The following is a 21,109-nucleotide window of genomic DNA, read 5'->3' as shown; positions in this document are numbered from 1 at the left end:
CACTTATTACCAAAATTTTTTCAAAATCCCAAGTTTGAACCTAATTGTGTCATTTCCTTGTACAATTAAATGCTTATATACAACCTCCTTACGAACCCATACTAAAGGCCCAATACTTCTAGGCCCAAATTCAGGGCGTTACATCTCTCTTCTAAACATGTCCGCGCCTTGCGGAGCTACCGGGGCATACTGAGGAATCGAAGGAGGTAGGAGAGGTGGAATGTTTGGATTTGCACGAACAAACTCCGTGTAGAAAGCATCCATCATTTGGAGGTAGGCTTCTCTAGCCCTTCCACCTTGGCCCATATTCACGGGCTCACTATCAACTGGCACGGTCCCTTCGGCGGGAGACAGAGTGTTACTTTCCAGGTCATCCGTTGTGGCTCTATCAGATCGATTTACTATATAAAAACATAATTTATAATCATCAGAAATCGTCACACTATCAATATACAGTTATGGCAGTATAGTTAGACTCGTACTCTTACTAAGTTAGCCCTAGAACTGACTAAACCATAGCTCCGATACCACTAAATATAGCACCCCATACCCTAACCCACGTCGAGGCAGAGTACGAGGCATTACCTAACTTGATCTCATGCATACAAACAATCTCAAGTCACCGAGACTCGATCCAAATTAAAACTTTTTCAATTTCTACTTTAAACTTCTTATTATGGGCTTACGAGCCTCAAATCGACCTTTGAAAACTATTCCGAACCATTCCAGGTCATTACACCAACCTTAAGAAATTTGCCTTTAAAATAGGGCACACGCCCGTGTGGAATGGTAACACACCCGTGTGACTATTTCGACATGGTCGTGCTATTGGCCTGTATGGCTCACACGGCCTAAGCACCCTAAAACACTCCCATGTCCCACACCCGTGTAGAATTAATTTCTAATTCACACCTACAGGGGGTTTCACATGGCTAGACACACGCCCGTGACAATGGTGATTAACTTTAGATCTTAAACAAAACATTAATTATGCATTTTAGCTAATAAAAATCAATAGTGATTAACTTTTACATCTTTTACAATATAGTCTTTCTTCCTTAATTAACTATCCAAACGTTAAAATTTCTAGACCAAAATTAAATACACCTATATAAAAACTCGTAAATATTAAATAATAATATTTACAGACTCACTCGTATTGTGGTTTTCAAAACATTGTTTTCGGCACCACTAAAAAATAAATTGTTACAAGTTATGGGTTTTAAGGTTTGAATGAGTTTGATTTAACCAATATATGGTTATCGCAAGAAATATTCTCTTTCGGCACTATCGAGAATAGGGTTTTCCACCAATTGTATGCAGTGTCCTTCAAAAGGGACACAGCACACTTCAAACATTCCTCGGGTGTGCATGACAAATTATCTAGCACCCGTATAGTATTTTCGAGCCAGAACTCGGCTCTTTCAGCGTCATCATCAACTTTCGCTATGAATTCCTCAGCCCCATACTTCCTAAGCTTATCAACAAGGGCTTTACCAATTCTCACCGGTGCCATACCTCGTGGCACATCCTCATAGGTTGGTTAGGGGGCGAGGGAGGTCTCGGTAAATCGAGGCAATTTCTTAGATAATTCCCAAACCATTCATCCATGATATCAAAGAAGGCAGCTCAAGCCTCTTCTCGGCCTTCTGACATTAGCCTTCTACTACTATTAGATACATCTCGTTGTACGAAAGCTGGAGCATGGCTCTCGACTCCCTCAGGCTCATCTTGTGTTTGACTGAAAGACATTTACTATATTCAAAACAATTTAAACCATTAGGAGATGTCACACTATCAGCACTCGAATAATGGCATGTATAGCGAACTTTACCATCCTCTACGGTAGTCCTAGAATCGACTAAATCGTAGCTCTGATACCAATAAATATAACACCCCTCACTCGTATCCATTATCAGGATAGGATTCGAGGTATTATCGAAACTTTAAATTTAAAACATACTGAATTGACTTACCAGGTTTAGCTCAGATTTGAAACTTTTAGACATTCACATCTTGTGTGACAGCCTTAAAACGACCCTAGTCGGAATGTGGTTTCGGGACCACAAAACCGAGGCATAAAAATAATTTGATATTTATTTTGATGCCTATAATATGTGTTAACTCATGTGTGACATTTTGATGCTTTAATTTAGAGTTATAAATGTGAATTTCACTAGAAAGGACCTAGTAGAAAACTTTGAAAGTATGATGGGGAAATGTATGATGACTAATTAAAGCATGCATGCAAAACAATGGCCTTGCATGTCAAATACCCCCTTTTTACAAGTGATGGCCGGCCATGACAAGGGAGTATGGGCTAAACATGTCACGAAACATGTTTTGTTGGTGCATTAGGGGGAAACAATAAACAAATAAGCATGGGTAGTAAAGAAAAAAAAAATATGTGTGTGTGTGAGTGAAACCCCCCATTGCCGTACATGGAAGAAAAGAAAAGAAAAAAATTTTGCTCATCCATTTCATTCTCTCTTGACCGAAAATACTAGAGGGGAAGGGAGGAATTTTGCTTCATGCTTGGGTTGGAAGAGGATTAAGAAGAGGTTTGGCTATATTTGCATCAAGATTAAGGTATGTTTGATGTTGTGCCATGAGATTCATGCATGTTTTTGGTTGTTAACTTGATGTTCTTATTAGCCCATGGTTCAAATCTTTGTTATATCATGGGGATGGTATTTGGCCAAGGTGGATTTTGAGTTAATGCCATTGCATGTTAAATATGAAGCTTGATGATGATACATGTGATGGTGGATTGAGGACTCTTAGATTTTCTTTGAGCATTTTTGAATGATATACTAAGTTCTTTGTGTAATCATGACCAAAATTATGGTGTTGTGATGTATTCGCCATGGTGCATCCCAAGTGTGATTTATGCTCTTTGCGAGAGTAAGATTTGTGTTTCAAATCATGTTCATGTTTAGTTACAATCAACTTGAGATTCGGCTCTAGCATACATATATGTATATATGTTTGAGCATGATGTATTGGTATGACGTATATACTATCTTAAGGTATATACTAACTTATGATGATGTTTTGGTTATGAAGGAAATGATAGATGTGTATTGAGTTACAATATGGAAAGGTATTAGTTAGTAAAATGTATGCTGTTTTTGTGTGGTAATAAGTGCATAAATGGCCTCAACATGGACATGCATATTCGGCCACATGAAGGGAAATTGGTGAGCATGTATTCGGTTAGAGGCAACCATATTGAAGCCTTATCTTGGCTTAGATTGTTGACTAAATGAGTAATAAGTGAGGATGGTTGCGAATATACAAACATACATATGCATGTGTAATTGAATTATGAATGTTTAGCGAGATGGTTAAACTAGTTGATTTATTGATTAAGCTCAAGGAGTTAAAGAAGGAGAATCAAGCAAGGGAAAGGCGAAGGTCATCGAGTAGCCGACTTGGACTATTTTACCCAACACAAGGTAAGTCATTAAGCATATATTTGATATTGCTTAAATGATTGTAATATCTATGCAATTGTGTTTAATGAGATGAAATATATACAAATGTATGTGTATGAAAAGATGATAATGATTGAACGTAAAAGAGATAGTGAAATGTGTAGGAAGTTTGCTTGGCACTAAGTGTGCGAGAAATAGATGTGTCTGATAATCTAGATTGGCACTGAGTGTGCGAGCTTGTAATGTACGGCACTAAGTGTGCGAGTTTGGACTATATGGCACTATGTGTGCGGGCTTGAATCATATGGCACTAAGTGTGCGTGATTGAGTATTAAGCACTATGTGTGCGAACTCTACACATATCTCCGATAGAACATTTATATGGAGGCGTGACTTTATCAAGATGAGTATGGACAGCAGAAAGAGTAAGTACCTTGAGTTCATGGCTAATAGATGCTATGTTCATGCTCGGGGTGGAGTTGGTAAGATTTAAATCGATGTGATGATTTCAATTGCATTCCCGTAAATAAGGTATCGTGGAATAGATGAAAGTTCATTTGATTGCATGATTGTTGCGGAAATGAAATGATGTATGGAAATTGCTTCAAATATCCTATTGAACAGTATATGAAATGTAAATGTATGACTTGGTATGAGATTGATCCGAAGATCTAAGGAACTATGGTATAGTTCGATATGGTTGGAACATTTGGCCTTGTTTCATTATTTCATTTTATGATAATTGTATTAATGGATGGTTGTGGAATGCTTATGACTTCTGAGTTATAAACTCACTCGGTGTTTTCTTGTCACCCATTTTAGGTTCCTTGGGCTCGTCTCCTTTTGGGTGTTCAGAATCACAACGAAGTCATCACACCGTGAGCAATTTTGGTATTGTCTTCTTAGTCGACTTAGGAGAATATTTGGCATGTATGAGCTATTTTGTTTTGTTAAATTTTGGGTTGTAAACTTTAAGCCATGTGAAAATGGCCTATGTGGTCGTTTGAGTGGGATGCTAGAATCTATAGCCACGAGTCTTAGAAACCTTAATTTTGATAAGGTGGCCATAATTTGTGTCACGTATGATGGATGAGTAGTAAGGCTAAGGAAGGATTCATGAAATTGGCATAGTCTACTGCAGTAACTGTTGCGGACAGCAGCAGTGATATGAGATCGAAAAATCACTAAAAATAGTAGAAGTGGAATTAATAGCTAAAAAAATTACGTACTCGAAGCTTGATGGGTCTATTTTCATATGGATGAAACAAAACGACCATATGAGCTGTATTTTAAGAGATATTAAAGTTCTCGTGAAACAGAGCCAGAACAGTTTCTGGATCCCCTGTTCCGACTTTGGAAAATCATTGTAAATTAACCAGAGATAATTAGGAGTCATGCCATATATGTGTAGATTTCTCTCTGAGTCTAGTTTCTATAGAAACAAACGACATCAGTATTGAAGCCCTGTACAGGGAGATATCCAATTCGTAACGCACAAAGGTCAGTGTAGTCGATCCCTGCAACAGGGGAGACTTTAACTAATAAACTGTACTAATTGGCCCTACCAAAAATTCTAGAAAAAAATCTGTAGATGGATATATGAGTCTAGTTTCAAGGAAAAATTACGAAACTGATTTTCGAGTTGTAAAACTCAAGATATGATTTTTGAAGCGACTAGTACACAGATTGGCAGCTTGTCTGGGAAATTCTCAATAAGTGGTTTGAAGTCTGTTAACACCTCGTGTTCGACTCCGGCGACGGTCTCGGGTTCGGGGTGTTACATCTTGCCCCTTAAATGGGTTTTCGAGGCCCTAAATATACATAGAGATAGTTCGGGATAGGACAGGGAACATTTAATAACTTTAGAAAATTTCCTTATTTAGAAGTGTCACACGCCTGTGTATGATGGGTTGTGTGGTCACCCACGCCCGTGTGGCCTACAGAACGTCCATGCCTTTAACCAGTGGGCAACACTGACATTTAGGAACGGCCAAGACACACGCCCGTGTGCTCACCCCGTATCCAAAACTTGAGCATTCTGTTAAATTAACACGGCCCAGACACATGCCCGTGTGTCCTACCCGTGTGCCAATTTGACTTAAAATTTTAGGTGCAGGAGACAAACGGCCATGCCACATGCCCATGGGGATGAACCGTGTGTCACACACGGCCTAGACACATGCCCGTGTGTCTAACCATGTGGACCTTAATAGGCTATTTTCGAAGCCTTTAGTCACCCCTTTATACTACTTGAGCTTTGTGGTTACCAAGTTTGAGAGAAAACAGAATTTTACATTTGTAAATAATCTTAATGAAGATGGTTGTATGAAAACCTCATATCATACATAAACGGTTATTTCCCCTTTAATGTTATGGGTTCCTATGTTGCTTTAATTCGTCCGAAATTGGCTTGTTCATGTGACTCATTGCCAATTGGTAACGACCCATCGTATAAGAACATAAACATGCATATAAAGGTAGGTTATGGCCTACTTCCAAATATACCAATCTCCATGGCCTTCTACAAAAGATGAATACATCTTTACATGCCTTTATTTAGCTATTCAAATGACACATATGACAAAATACTCAAAGCCCTGTACGTGCCATTAACAAAATAGAAGTGTCTTTATACCAAAGCTTGACTAGTTGATAGTGTGTTGCTTCTCCAACTGTCTTCCAATCCTTATAAGTCCTTGAGCTATGTAAAACGGGGAAAAAATAGGGGGTAAGCATTTTCATGCTTAGTAAGCTCGAATAACCAGAAAGTAAACTTACTGAGTAATTAGCATACATCCATATTTAAATCATGAAAACATCAATTATGAAATGATTCCCTATCACAAGCACTCAATCAATGAGTTAGTTACATAACAAAGCATCATATAATTTATGTAAATAAGCTCATCATTCATCATCTTATTGGCATACATCATATTAATCCCGTTGAGTTTCTAGGAAACTGGAAACACAAAAATTTATATACTTTTTCATACCCAATTTTTCTTAAATTCATGCAAATTCGGTTAAATTCTTGTCGAAAAATAATTAAATATTATAAAATAATTAAGTCATGTTAAAAATATGAACATGGTGAATTTATTTAATTTTATACTTAACTTCGACTAATTTTGACTATTTTCGACAGATTCGCGCAAAGGGTGAAAATTGGCTCAGCTGACACTGCTGAAAGCACAAAACCAAGAAGCAATTTGAAGTATCGAGGCACTTTAATTTCTAGCCTAAGACGGTCCAGAAATGTGTATTAATTCATAATTTAATTAATTTTAATTTATTCCCCATTTAATTTGGGTTAAATAAATTATTTTTAATTAATTATGGAGAAAGGCTCCAATTGAACCGCACTAGTCGAGCCAGATTGAGTGAGCCAAACCAGCCACTAAATGGGCAGCCCAGAACCGTCCATATGCTGACCCAAATCAGCATTTTAGCTGACTAAATATGCTTGCAAAAATTCCCTCAAAAGACTTCTAAATTGCATTCAAGCCCCACCTTAAATTATGGCTTTGTATATTTGCCCCAAGTTTAAAATAGCTAAGTTGAAACTCTCAACTTTGCCATGGGTGTAGCCAGCCAAGGGAGGGCTCTTTGGCTACTGGAATTTGATATTTTTAGCAGCCACAATTAGCTATAAAAGCCACCCCTTGCTGATCATTCAAAGCATCCCTCACTTCACATCATTCTCTCATTCCTTCTCTCATTTTTCTCTCATTTTTTCCATTCCATTCCCTCTTGTTCAAGTGTCGATTTCTTCTCTTGGGAAAGAGGCTCTCATCAGCCATTTGGAGCAGCAATTTAGGTGTTCATAAGCCACTTTGATAGCCAAGGCCAACGAAGAACGAAGAGTGGAGCAACTAGTCAAGCTATGGAGAAACACCGGATTTGCTTCTTGTTCCCTATCTCTTTAAATTTTGTGACGAACATGGTTATGAATATTTATGCTATTGAAGTGGTTATTTTAATCACTTCAGCTTAAATTATGTTTGTGTTGGGTTGATTATATTCTACATGCTTGAATTGTTAAAATGATGTTCATGCTGTTATAACCTCGGTAAGATGCTTGATTAAGTAAAATCATGCCTAAGTTATTCTTGTGTTACGACTGTGAGATAACTAATGAATTAATTATTTAAATGGATTGCAATTGTAATTAATAGACACAGTACTTAATCAATGCATGTTTATTCTTCTAAGGAAGCTGAAGGTTAAATTAGCAATGTATCTAGCGATATTATTGCCTTGCATAACTTGAAGATTATCGTGATTAAATATCTTGTTACTTCACAAAGTCTTTTATATGCTTATTAGATTTTATTAATCGTTTGAATTGACATAGGGATATGCAAGAGATTGGTTCAATTTAATGAGTATGTATGTGCAATAACATGTTTGCTTACTAGAATCTGTTTAGTCGAATGAATTGACATAGGGATATGTCAAGAGATGGATGGATTTTTGTTTGTAAATTTGTTCATAAGTTAGCAAATTACCGGGTTGCTGTGAATTTATTCGTAACAGTATAAACATGAGTTTAATAATTCTGAGATCAAGAAATATAATTAATCCAACACAAGTATGTTACATTGATTAAATCTTATTTGAAATCGTGCACTAGAACTCTTTTGTTTTATTTTAATAATTTACTTAGTTTTTAAATAGTTTTTGACCATCTTCTAAAATCAAATTATTTTTTACCTTGCCAAAGTGTTTTACAAATACTTTCAATAAATAATTCTTTCTACAGTCCCTGTGAGTACGATAACTCGACATTTACTTGTCACTTTATTACTTGTTGCCATTGTGTACACTTGCACATTTTTTTCGTCGTTCCAGAAATCTCGATGGAATACCCATTATCCGTCAATTCTTACGAATGATAATTTCATATACACACTCCCGCGAACCTTACATTATATGGCAGGATTACTAGTCCAGGCTAAATCCCCTATTTCATGAACTCATAAGATGATGTCGGGATTACCAGTCCAAGCTAAATCCCTTATAGCGACAACCACCCTTAATGAACTCGGATCTGAATTACCAGTCCAGGCTAAATTCAGACCCTAATCGGATTACCCGTCCGGCCTAAATCCGTAATGCACACATATTCTTCGAGAGGCTTGATCATTCAAGGAACACCCGTCCGGGCTAGATTCCTTTTCATACTTGAGATCTCGGATTACCCGTCCAGGCTAAATCCTTGCTGCAACACATGCAGGATCTCAATTCACATGTCAAAGAGGGTTTGTCCATCGAATTCCCTTTTTCAATCTCAACTGAGACATTTTTCACGTGTTATCATCAAATATGCATTTCCATGATATTCATGCCAATAATAAATATAATCATCATGCATTCTTAAATCATACAATTATACATATTAGGGGTTTACTTTAAGTTATTCGAACTTACCTGGTATCCGTTTCAGAGTTTTGTTTCGGTTATTCCGAAACCTTGCATTTACCACGATCGACCTCTGGAATTTGTTCCTCGGGGTCTATATAAACAAAATTAACTCATTAATATGATACATTATGTATTTCAAGTTTAATATCTACTCCCGGTCTAAATGACCATTTTGCCCCTAACCTTTGACATTTTTTACGATTTAGTCCCTAGGCTCGTATAATGAAACACATGCACTTTCTATCTTAACCAAGCCTAGCCGAACACTTTTCCTTCTTATGGAAGCCCACATTATCCATTATTTTCTCATTTCTACCATACATTTACATCTTTTGCAAAATAGTCCCTATAAGGGTTTTTCATGAAAATCAACTAGGAAAATATGTTTAATACACATTAATCTTTCATATTCCTCCATAATCCATCAAAATACAAGCAACTCATGCATGGGTAAATTTTTAAACATGAACCCTAGCACGAAATATGGGTAGACATGGAGAGAGCAAGCTACCGGGATTTCGAAAATACAAAAAGCATGAAAAACGGGGCTTGGGAGCACTTAATATTAAGCTTGAAAATGTTGAAAACCCTAGCTATGGTGTCTCTTCAATTTTCGGCACCCATGGAGAAGAAAAATGGTTGATTTTGGCTTGATTTTTCCCATTTTCTTTAAAATTTTATCCATGCAAGCCCATTTTTGTCCAAAAATTTAGAATTTGGGAAAATTGCTCTCCAAGACCTTATAATTCATAATCTAAAGCAATTTCATACAAATTGCTTCTAGAAATCAAGTTTTGTAATTTATTCAATTTAATCCCTAATTTCCAATTGGACATCTTATACTTAGAATTTCTTCATGAAACTTTAACACGTGCATATATTCATATTCTAGGCCTCATAATAATCATAAAATAAATATTTTGATGTCGGATTTGTGGTCCCAAAACCACTATTCTGACTAAGCCCTATTGTAATATCCTGATTTTGGGCCTAGTCGGAATAGTGGTTTTGTGACCACAAAATTCGAGATAGAAATAATTATTTTATGATTATTTTAAGGTCTATGATATGATTTCATGATTGTGTGAAAATTTCGTGAAGAAATTTTATGCATAAAGTGCTTAAATTGAAATTAGGGACTAAATTGAATAATTTGCAAAACTTGCATTCTAGAAGTTTCTAGTATGAAATTGTTTTGAAATATTAATTAGGAGGTCTTAAATAGCAATTTTACCAATTTATAAGTCTATGGACAAAAATTGGACATGGATGGAATTTTTGGAAAATTTAGTAGTAAGGGCATTTTGGTCATTTAGGGGTAAAATGAATTAAAATACAAAATTAAAAGCCAATTTTGCTCATCTTCAACCCCATGGCCGAATATAGCAAGGAGAAACCATGGCTAGGGTTTTTCAAGCTTCCAAGCTCGATTGTAAGTCCGTTCTAGCCTCGTTGTTAATGATTTTTACATTTTTGGAGTCCCGGTAACTTGATTTAGCTTATTCTAGCAATAATTTAACCTAGGTTTTATATTTGGAAAAATACCCATAGGTGAAATTTGTGTATTTTGGTGTTTTATGATAGAATATGAGGTTTTAAATTATGTTAGACAACTTGTGCTACTCGGTTTTAAGTGAAAACGAGCAAAAGGGCTTAATCGGTAAAAATACCTAATAGTCATAAGTACATGTTAGAGTGAGAATTTGATGTTTCCATAGAAGGGAAAAATGATCAGCATATCATAAAACATACGAAAATAGGTTGAAGTTTAATTTACGAGCTTTGGGGCAAAAGTGTAAATACGCAAAAGTTTAGGGGCAAAACTGTAATTTTTCCAAAATATGATTTTGGGTCAATTTGAATAATGTGAGTCCTAATTAGATTATATTTTAAATGATAGAGCAAGTAAAACTGAAATTCGGGCTAAAATGGAAAAATACCAAGTTGTGGACGAAATGGTAAAAGTAGCCATTTTCACATACGAGGTAAGTTCATATGTAAATGTTGGTAACATAGTTATTATTTTAAATGTTTTTATGTTATTTAAATGATATGATAATTATTATGAAATATTATACTCGTGATAATTGTTTGATAATAAGTCAAATTGTGTGATATACTTGGAAAATGTGAAATACTACCGAGTATCGGTATCGGCATTCCGTAGAAGATGGTTGAGACACATGATTGGGAAAAAGGTCCCGTTGAACCTTAGGAATGGATTAGGATACAAGTGACATGTCACTAGGATATTTGGGCATCCGAACTCGTTGAGTTGAGTCCGAGGTCACTTATGGATGTGAATGTCTGAACTCGTTGAGTTGAGTCCAAGTTCGAGAGATGTAACTAGGTATCTGAGCTCGTTGAGTTGAGTCCGAGTTCACTTATGGATGCGAATGTCCGAACTCGTTGAGTTGAGTCCGAGTTCGAGAGATGTAACTAGGCATCCGAGCTCGTTGAGTTGAGTCTGAGTTCACTTGTGGATGACGCCCGAACTCGTTGAGTTGAGTCCGAGTTCGCTTATGGGCAGGTTACATGGTAGCTTGGCTACATATGTGGCACTTATGTGCAAACTTTCCATTTATCCGAATTATATTCCGATGTGTTCAACTGGTAAAGTTCTACTCAAATGAAGGAATACTAGAGATGAAAGGTACGTATTGGTGAGTGTTGTGAAATGGATACTTTGAACAGGTATGTACTTAACCCTCGGGTTGAAAAATCGATATAACAATAATATGGTAAGATGATAAATGAAAATATGATATGAATGTCTTGGTGATGATTATGCAAATGATGTTTTATGTTTGCTTATATGGTTATGTTACTTGCTATTTGCATGTGAACTTACTAAGCATTTATGCTTACTCCATCCTTTTCATTCCTTGTAGTTTTGACAAGCCAGCTCGAAAATCGGGAACGGTCGGAGGTTCGCTCACACTATCTGTATACCATCTTGGCATAATGGCTTGTATATTTTGAGTATGGCATGTATAGCATTATAATCATTTTGTATTTATGGTCTTATGATATGGTTATTGAGTGGTATGGAAATGCTTGGTAATGATTAGCCATTGGAATGGCTAATCATGATCATATTTGTTGTTATGTATGTCAAACTGCTAGCTAATCCATGGAAACCATGAAATAGTTAAAATTTACCATAAAATAGATTCTAACAGCAGCAGTGATGTAAATTTGAAAAATAACTAAAAATAGTAGAAATGGAATTAAATGATGAGTATGTTATGAAATTGAAGGTTAATGAGTCTATTTTCATATGGATTGAACAAAACAGGTATATGAATTATATTTTATGAGATATTTGAATTTTTGTGAAACAGGGCCAGAGTGATTGCTGGATCTCCTGTTCTGACTTTAAAAATTTATCATAAATTGTAAAAATATAATTAGAAGTCATTCTTTATATGTAAAGATTCCTTATTGAGTCTAGTTTTAGGAGAAACAAACTTCATAGTCATTGAAATTCTGTACAGAGAGATATCTAATTCGTAATACACAGAGGTCACAGCAATCAAACCCTGAAACAGGGGAGACTTTAACTAATAAACTGTACTAATTGGCTCGACCAAAAATTCTATAAACAAATTAGTAAATACATAAATGAGTCTATTTTTAGGGAAAATTGATGGAATTGGATTTCAAGTTTCGTAACTCAAGATATGAATTTTTAAGCGGTGTATGCTAGATTGCTAGTTTAACTGGAAATTTTAAAAATAAATTGTTTGAGCTGTTTAAGTAATGAATTAAGTCTGTTAACACCTCGTGTTCGACTCCGGCGACGGTCTCGGGTACGGGGCATTACACCTATTTCAGGATGTTACATTTCTCCCCCTTGGGGACTTTCATCCTCGAAAGTCTTACCAGAAAACAGATTCAAATATTGACTCCTCATGGTTTCTTCCAGCTCCCATGTAGCCTCCTCTACACCATGTCGATGCCATAGAAATTTTACAAGAGCCACATCTTTATTTCTTAACTGTTTAACTTCACGAGCCAATATCTTCACCAGTTCCTCACCATAAGTCATGTTAGGTCAAATTTCAATCTCAGTCGGCGAAATCACATGAAAGCGGTCTAATCTCTATCTCCTTAACATGGATACGTGGAACATGTCATGAATCTTTTCCAGTTCGGGTGGCAAAGCCAAATAATAGGCTAACGGTCCAACTCTTTCGGTAATCTCGTACGGTCCGATAAATCATGGACTTAGTTTACCTTTCCGACCAAATCTCAATACCTTTCTCCATGGAGATACTTTCAAGAATACTCTATCTCCAACTTGAAACTCAATTTCCTTTCTTTTCAGATCAGCATAAGACTTTTGCCTATCTGATGCTGCTTTTAGACAACCCTGTATCACTTTAACTTTTTCTTTAGTTTCTTTAATCAGATCAACTCCATGAATTTGATTTTTTTGAGTTCTGTCCAGTACAATGGAGTTCGGCACTTCCTGCCATACAAGGCCTCATAAGGCGCCATCTTCAAACTTGTTTGGAAACTATTGTTGTAGGCAAATTCTACCAATGGTAGGTATTTTTCCCAGCTACCTTGAAATTCGAGGATGCAACAACGCAACATGTCCTCGAGAATCTGAATCATCCGCTCAGACTGGCCATCGGCCTGAGGGTGAAAAGCTGTGCTAAAGCTCAACTTTGTACCCAAGGCTTCTTGCAACTTCTTCCAAAATCTTAAAGTGAACCTCGGATCTCTGTCCAAAATAATTGACAGTGGTACTCCGTGCAATCTTACTATCTCAGAAATGAACAAATCGGCTAATCTATCAAGAGAATAATTTGTCCTTACCGGAATGAAATGAGCCGACTTTGTCAATTTATCCATTATAACCCATATGGCATCTTTCTTTTTCGGAGTTAATGGCAATCCTGTCACAAAATCCATAGTAACTCTGTCCCACTTCCATTCAAGGACCATTACAGGCTGTAACAAACCTGAAGGCACTTGATGTTTAGCTTTAACTTGCTGACATACTAGGCATTTCGATACAAATTCAGAAACAACTCTTTTCATGCCACTCCACCAGTACATCTTCTTTAAATCATTGTACATCTTCGTACTTCCCGGGTGAACAGACAAACCCTATCTCTAAACATTAAGCATCCATCAAGACTGATTCGGAAATCTGATTCGACACCAGACTTACATTGAGCCCTTTTTGCTTGCAAGTTATCACTCTTAAGCTGAGCATCATGAATTTCCTACAGAAATGTCAGCCTAGCCTCCAGCTCGACCAAAACTAAACCATCATCAAGCAATTTCAAACGAGCATCCATAGCTCTCCAAGCATACAGAAATTTTCTACTCAATGCATCGGCGACCACATTCGCCTTTCCTGGGTGATAGTCGATAATCAAATCATAATCCTTAATTAACTCTAACCATCTCCACTGTCTCAAATTTAATTCTTTCTGAGTCATCAAATATTTTAAACTCTTGTGGCCCGTGAATATACGGAAAGTCTCGCCATACAGGTAATGCCTCTAAATTTTTAAGGCGAAAACAATAGCAGCTAGTTCTAGTTCGTGGGTTAGATAATTCTTTTCGTGAGACTTTAATTGCCATGAAGCATAGGCTATCACCTTTCCATCTTGCATAAGCACACAACCCAATCCATTTAAGGATGCATCACTGTAGACCACAAATTCCTTTCCCAGTTCAGGAAGTACTAAAACAGGAGCTTTGGTCAGCAATGTCTTTAACTTCTCAAAACTTCGCTAACACTTCTCTGTCCAATCAAACTTAACGTCTTTCTATAGCAACTTCGTCATTGAAGTCGCTATCATGGAAAATCCTTTTACAAACCTTCGATAGTAGCCGACTAAGCCTAAAAAGCTTCTAACCTCGGTTACATTCTTAGGCAATCTCCATTCGACAATTGCAGAAATCTTACTTGGATCAACTCGGATGCCTTCACCCAAAACTATATGACCCAAAACTCCAACTTCCTGGAGCCAAATTTCACTCTTGCTAAACTTAGCATACAGTTGCTTTTCCTGCAAGGTCTGCAACACAATTCTCAGGTGTTTCGCATGCTTTCTTTCATCTTTAGAGTAGATCAAAATGTCGTCAATAAACACAACAACAAACTTATCCAAGTATGGTCGAAAGATCCTATTCATTAGATCTATGAACACAGCTGGTGCATTCGTCAGCCCAAACGGCATGATCAGAAATTCATAATGGCCATGCCTCATTCTGAAAGTTGTATTGGGTACATCCGAGTCTTTAACTCGCAACTGATAATAGCCAGACCTCAAGTCTATCTTAGAGAATATGGTGGCTCCTCTCAACTGGTCAAACAAATCATCGATCCTTGGCAAAGGATACTTATTCTTGATAGTCACCTTGTTCAGTTGCTGATAATCGATACATAGTCTCATCGAACCATCTTTCTTCTTTACGAACAACACAGGGGCACCCCAAGGTGAAAAACTTGGCCTAGCAAATCCTTTATCTATCAGCTCTTGCAACTGTGCTTTTAACTCCTTCAGCTCGGTAGGTGCCATTCTATACCGGGCAATAGAAATAGGAGTCGTCTCTGGCACCAATTCAATACCAAACTCTATTTCCCTTTCAGGAGGTAATCCAAGTAATTCCTCCGGAAGCACATCTGAATACTCACATACTATCGGCACTGACTCAATCTTCAATTCAGTTTCCTTAGTGTTCATCACAAACGCAAGGTAAGCTTTGTAACCTTTCCTCATATATCTCTGAGCAACCATTGTCGTAATTACAACCGGCGGAGAACCCAATTCTCTTGATTCGACTCGTAAAATCTTACTATCTGGGCATTTTAACTTAATGTACTTGCTACCACAATTCACAGTTACATCATGAAGGGCTAACCAATCCATACCAAGTATTACATCAAATTCGTCAAATGGTAACAACATAAGGTTAGCCGGAAAACAATGACCTTGAATCGTCAAAGGACAATTCTTATAGACTTTATCAACTAGGATGGATTTGCCTAGTAGGTTCAACACTCTAATGATGAATTCTGTAGGTTCAACAGATATGTTCATACTAGACGCCAATCTTATACAGGTATATGAATGCATTAACCCCGGGTCAATTAAAACAATAACACTTGTATTAAAAAGAGAGAAAGTACTCGTAATAACATCGGAAGCAGAGGCTTCCTCTCGAGCACGTATCACATATGTTCTTGCTGGGGCTCGAACTTCTAATTTTGCAGTGTCTTTCATCACAACTCGACTGCCACTAGCACTCCTAGGGTGTCTCAGAGGTCTACCTCGTGGAATGGGAACACTCGACTTCGGGGCTATTTCCACTTCCTTTTCAGTTTATTCTGGGCAATCTATGAGAAAATGATCAAGAGAACCACATCTAAAACATGCACCGCTTTTCATTCAGCACTCTCTGAAGTGAAATTTGTTGCAGCTCTTACACTTCGATTTTTTATCATCTACACTTCCCACACTAGTCACCATCGGAGAGGAAGATTTTTGACCTCGTCGCTTAGAGCTTCTTGATCTACCCGAATATCCCACTGACGAAGTGGAGCATTCATGATGACTCTTGGCTTTCTTCGTGGAGAACGAGAGTGTTTTACCGCTAGGCCTCTTGCTCGCAACTCGAGCCTCTCTTTTAGCTTGTTTTCTTTCATTATTAAGTTCCTCAGCCTTCTTGGCTCAATCGGCCAATGCGGCAAACTCCCGTATTTCTAAGATCCCAATCAACAATTTGATGTCCTCATTCAGGCCTTCCTCAAAGAGTTTACACATTTCCGATTTAGTTTGGACCCATTCAGTTGCGTACTCACTTAGTTGTACTAACTCTCTCTTGTATTCAGCTACAATCTTGTTACCTTGTTTGAGTTCCAGGAACTTCTTTTGCTTCGAGTCCAAAAACTGTTGGCTAATGTATTTCTTCCTAAACTCTGCTTGGAAGAAATCCCAAGTAATATTCTCTTTCGGCACTACCGAGGATACGGTTTTCCACCAATTGTATGCAGTGTCCTTCAAAAGGGACACAACACATTTCAAACATTCCTCGGGTGTGCATGACAAATCATTTAGCACCCATGTAGTATTTTCGAGCCAGAACCCGGCTCTTTCAGCGTCATCATCAACTTTCTCTATGAATTCCTCAGCCCCATACTTCCTAAGCTTATAACAGGGCTTTGGCACATCCTCATCAGGTTGGTTAGGGGGCGGGGGAGGTCTTGGTATATTGGGGCAATTTCTTAGATAATCCCCAAACCATTCATCCATCATATCAAAAAAGGAAGCTCGGGCCTCTTCTTGGCTTTCTGACATTAACCTTCTACTACTACTAGATACAACTTGTTGTATGGAAGCTGGAGCATGGCTCTCGACTCCCTCAGACTCATCTTGTGCTTGATTGGAAGACATTTACTATATTCAAAACAATTTAAACCATTAGGAGACGTCACACTATCAACACTCGAATAATGGCATGTATAGCGAACTTTACCATCCTCTAAAGTAGTCCTAGAACCAACTAAACCATAGCTCTGATACCAATAAATGTAACACCCCTCACCCATATCCATTATCAAGATAGGATTTGAGGTATTACCGGAACTTTACAGTTAAAACATACTGAATCGACTCACCAGGTTTAGCTCAGATTTGAAACTTTCAGACATTCACATCTTGTCCCTTAAATAGGTCTTTGAGGCCCTAAATATACATAAAGATAGTTCGGGATAGGACAGGGAACGTTTAATAACTTTAGAAAATTTTCTTATTTAGAAGTGTCACACGCCCGTGTATGATGGGCCATGTGGTCACCCACGCCCGTGTGGCCTACGACACGTCCATGCCTTTAACCCGTGGGCAACACTGACATTTAGGCACAGCCAAGACACACGCCCGTGTGCTCACTCCGTGTCCAAAACTTGAGCATTCTGTTAAATTAACACGGCCCAGACACACGCCTGTGTGTCCTACTCGTGTGCCAATTTGACTTAAAGTTTTAAGTGCAGGGGACACACGGCCATGCCACACGCCCATGGGGATGAACCGTGTGTCACACATGGCCTAGACACACGCCCGTGTGTCTAACCGTGTGTCACACATGGCCTAGACACACGCCCGTGTGTCTAACCGTGTGGACCTTAATAGGCTATTTTCCAAGCCTTTAGTCACCTTTTTTTACTACTTGAGATTAGTGGTTACCAAGTTTTAGAGAAAACAAAATTTTACATTTGTAAATAATCTTAATGAAGATGGTTGTATGAAAACCTCATATCATTGGTTTCATACATAAACGGTTATTTCCCCTTTTATGTTATGGGTTTCCATGTTGCTTTAATTCGTTCGAAATTGGCTCGTTCACGTGACTAATTGCCAATTGGTAATGACCCATCGTATAAGAACATAAACATGCATATAAAGGTAGGTTATAGCCTACTTCCAAATATGCCAATCTTCATGGCCTTCTACAAAAGATGAATACATCTTTACATGCCTTCATTTGGCAATTCAAATGACAAATATGACAAAATACTCAAAGCCCTATACATGCCATTAACAAAATAGAAGTGTCTTTATACCAAAGCTTGACTAGTTGATAGTGTGTTGCTTCTCCAACCGTCTTCCAATCCTTATAAGTCCTCAAGATCTGTAAAACGGGGAAAAGAGAGGGGGTAAGCATTTTCATGCTTAGTAAGCTCGAATAATCGGAAAGTAAACTTACCGAGTAATTAGCATACATCCATATTTAAATCATGAAAACATCAATTATGAAACGATTCTCTATCACATGCACTCAATCAATGATTTAGTTACATAACAAAGCATCATATAATTTATGTAGATAAGCTCATCATTCATCATCTTATTGACATACATCATATTAATCCCATTGAGTTTCTAAGAAATCTTGATGGAATCCGTCAATTCTTACGAATGATCATTTCATATACACACTCCTGCGAACCTTACATTATATGGCAGGATTACCAGTCCAGGCTAAATCCCTTATAGCAAGAACCACCCTTAATGAACTCGGATCTGAATTACCAGTCCAATCTAAATTTAGATCCTAATCGGATTACCCATCTGGGTTAAATCCATAATGCACACATATTCTTTGGGAGGCTTGATCATTCAAGGAACACCCGTCCAGGCTTGATTCCTTTTCATACTTGAGATCTCGGATTACCCGTCTGGGGTAAATCCTTGCTGAACATATGTAGGATCTCAGTTCAAAGAGGGTTTGTCCATCGAATTCCCTTTTTAATCTCAACTGAGACATTTTTCACGTGTTATCGTCAAATATGCATTTCTATGATATTCATGCCAATAATAAATATAATCATCATGCATTCATAAATCATACAATTATACATATTAGGGGTTTACTTTAAGTTATCCAAACTTACCTGGTATCCGTTTCAGAGTTATGTTTCGGTTATTCCGAAACATTGCATTTACCACGATCGACCTCTGGAATTTGTTCCTCGGGGTCTATATAAACAAAATTAACTCATTAATATGATACATTATGTATTTCAAGTTTAATATCTACTCCCGGTCTAAATGACCATTTTGCCCCTAACCTTTGACATTTTTTACGATTTAGTCCCTAGGCTCGTATAATGAAACACATGCACTTTCTATCTTAACCAAGCCTAGCCGAACACTTTTCCTTCTTATGGTAGCCCACATTATCCATTATTTTCTCATTTCTACCATACATTTACATCTTTTGCAAAATAGTCCCTATAAGGGTTTTTCATGAAAATCAACTAGGAAAATATGTTTAATACACATTAATCTTTCATATTCCTCCATAATCCATCAAAATACAAGCAACTCATGCATGGGTAAATTTTTAAACATGAACCCTAGCACAAAATATGGGTAGAAATGGAGAGAGCAAGCTACCGGGTTTTCGAAAATAAAAAGAGCATGAAAAAGGGGCTTGGGAGCACTTACTATTAAGCTTGAAAATGTTGAAAACCCTAGCTATGGTGTCTCTTCAATTTTCGGCAGCCATGGAGAAGAAAAATGGCTGATTTTGGCTTGATTTTTCCCATTTTAATTCATTAAAATGACAAATGACCAAAATGCCCTTATGCCTTTTTTTTAAAATTTTATCCATGCAAGCCCATTTTTGTCCAAAAATTTAGAATTTGGGAAAATTTCACTCCAAGACCTTCTAATTCATAATCTAAAGCAATTTCATACAAATTGCTTCTAGAAATCAAGTTTTGCAATTTATTCAATTTAATCCCTAATTTCCAATTGGACATCTTATACTTAGAATTTCTTCATGAAACTTTAACACGTGCATATATTCATATTCTAGACCTCATAATAATCATAAAATAAATATTTTGATGCCGTATTTGTGGTCCCGAAACCACTATTCCAACTAAGCCCTATTTCAGGATGTTACATGTCTTGTATGCAGGAATACGAATTGTCGGGACCTTATGGGAAGGGACAAGCCAAAATCCACTAGATTTATGTGTTGGGTGTTGAAGTTGTTTCATGTTTATAGAGAGGCACCCTTAGAGGCTACACCTCGGGGATTAAATTTTGTGTATCTATATTACAGCCTCAACTTAAAATTTGTAAATAACTGTTACGTTTAATAAGGTAGAAAGTTTGTAAGAATTCAATGCTCGTATGATATGAGTTATAATAGAAGTTAAATTTTGTAATATGATGTTGTTCATGCAATTGAGTAAGATCGAATGATACTAATGTATGTATAAATTGATATTGTATAGGTGCGTAAGTAAATCAAGTAACAAAATTTTGCTAAGTTATTTAGGTTGGTTGTGGCACTTGGTACCTGAACCCGGTGATTGGGTCAAATTAATGTGTTACAAGCAACATAAAAGAACTATATGCCTTTTACCTTCTCTTTCTGACTTTCTCATATATATAGTTTAAATGGAATAATTAAGTATAATAAATTTAAATTAACCTTTAATATAAGGCATTATATATAATAATTATTTAATAGTTGGTGAGTATCTTCATTTCATTCCACTAATTTTGTATGAAATTGGTTAATTTATTTTATAATCCCTCACTTAATTTCTAACTATGCCCCTTGCCATTTTTCTAAATTAAAACTCAATAGTAATTGAACATTTTGCAATTTAGACTTTTTATTTTAATTAATGATTTTCTTAATTAAATTACTCGACCGTTTACTAATATATTCTCATGCTAACTTTGTAATTCCTTTTT

Source organism: Gossypium arboreum, chromosome 10 (genome assembly GCF_025698485.1).
Source record: "Gossypium arboreum isolate Shixiya-1 chromosome 10, ASM2569848v2, whole genome shotgun sequence".
Taxonomy (NCBI): domain Eukaryota; kingdom Viridiplantae; phylum Streptophyta; class Magnoliopsida; order Malvales; family Malvaceae; genus Gossypium; species Gossypium arboreum.
The sequence above is the reverse complement of the archived record's forward strand: the minus strand, read 5'-3'. Positions refer to the sequence as shown.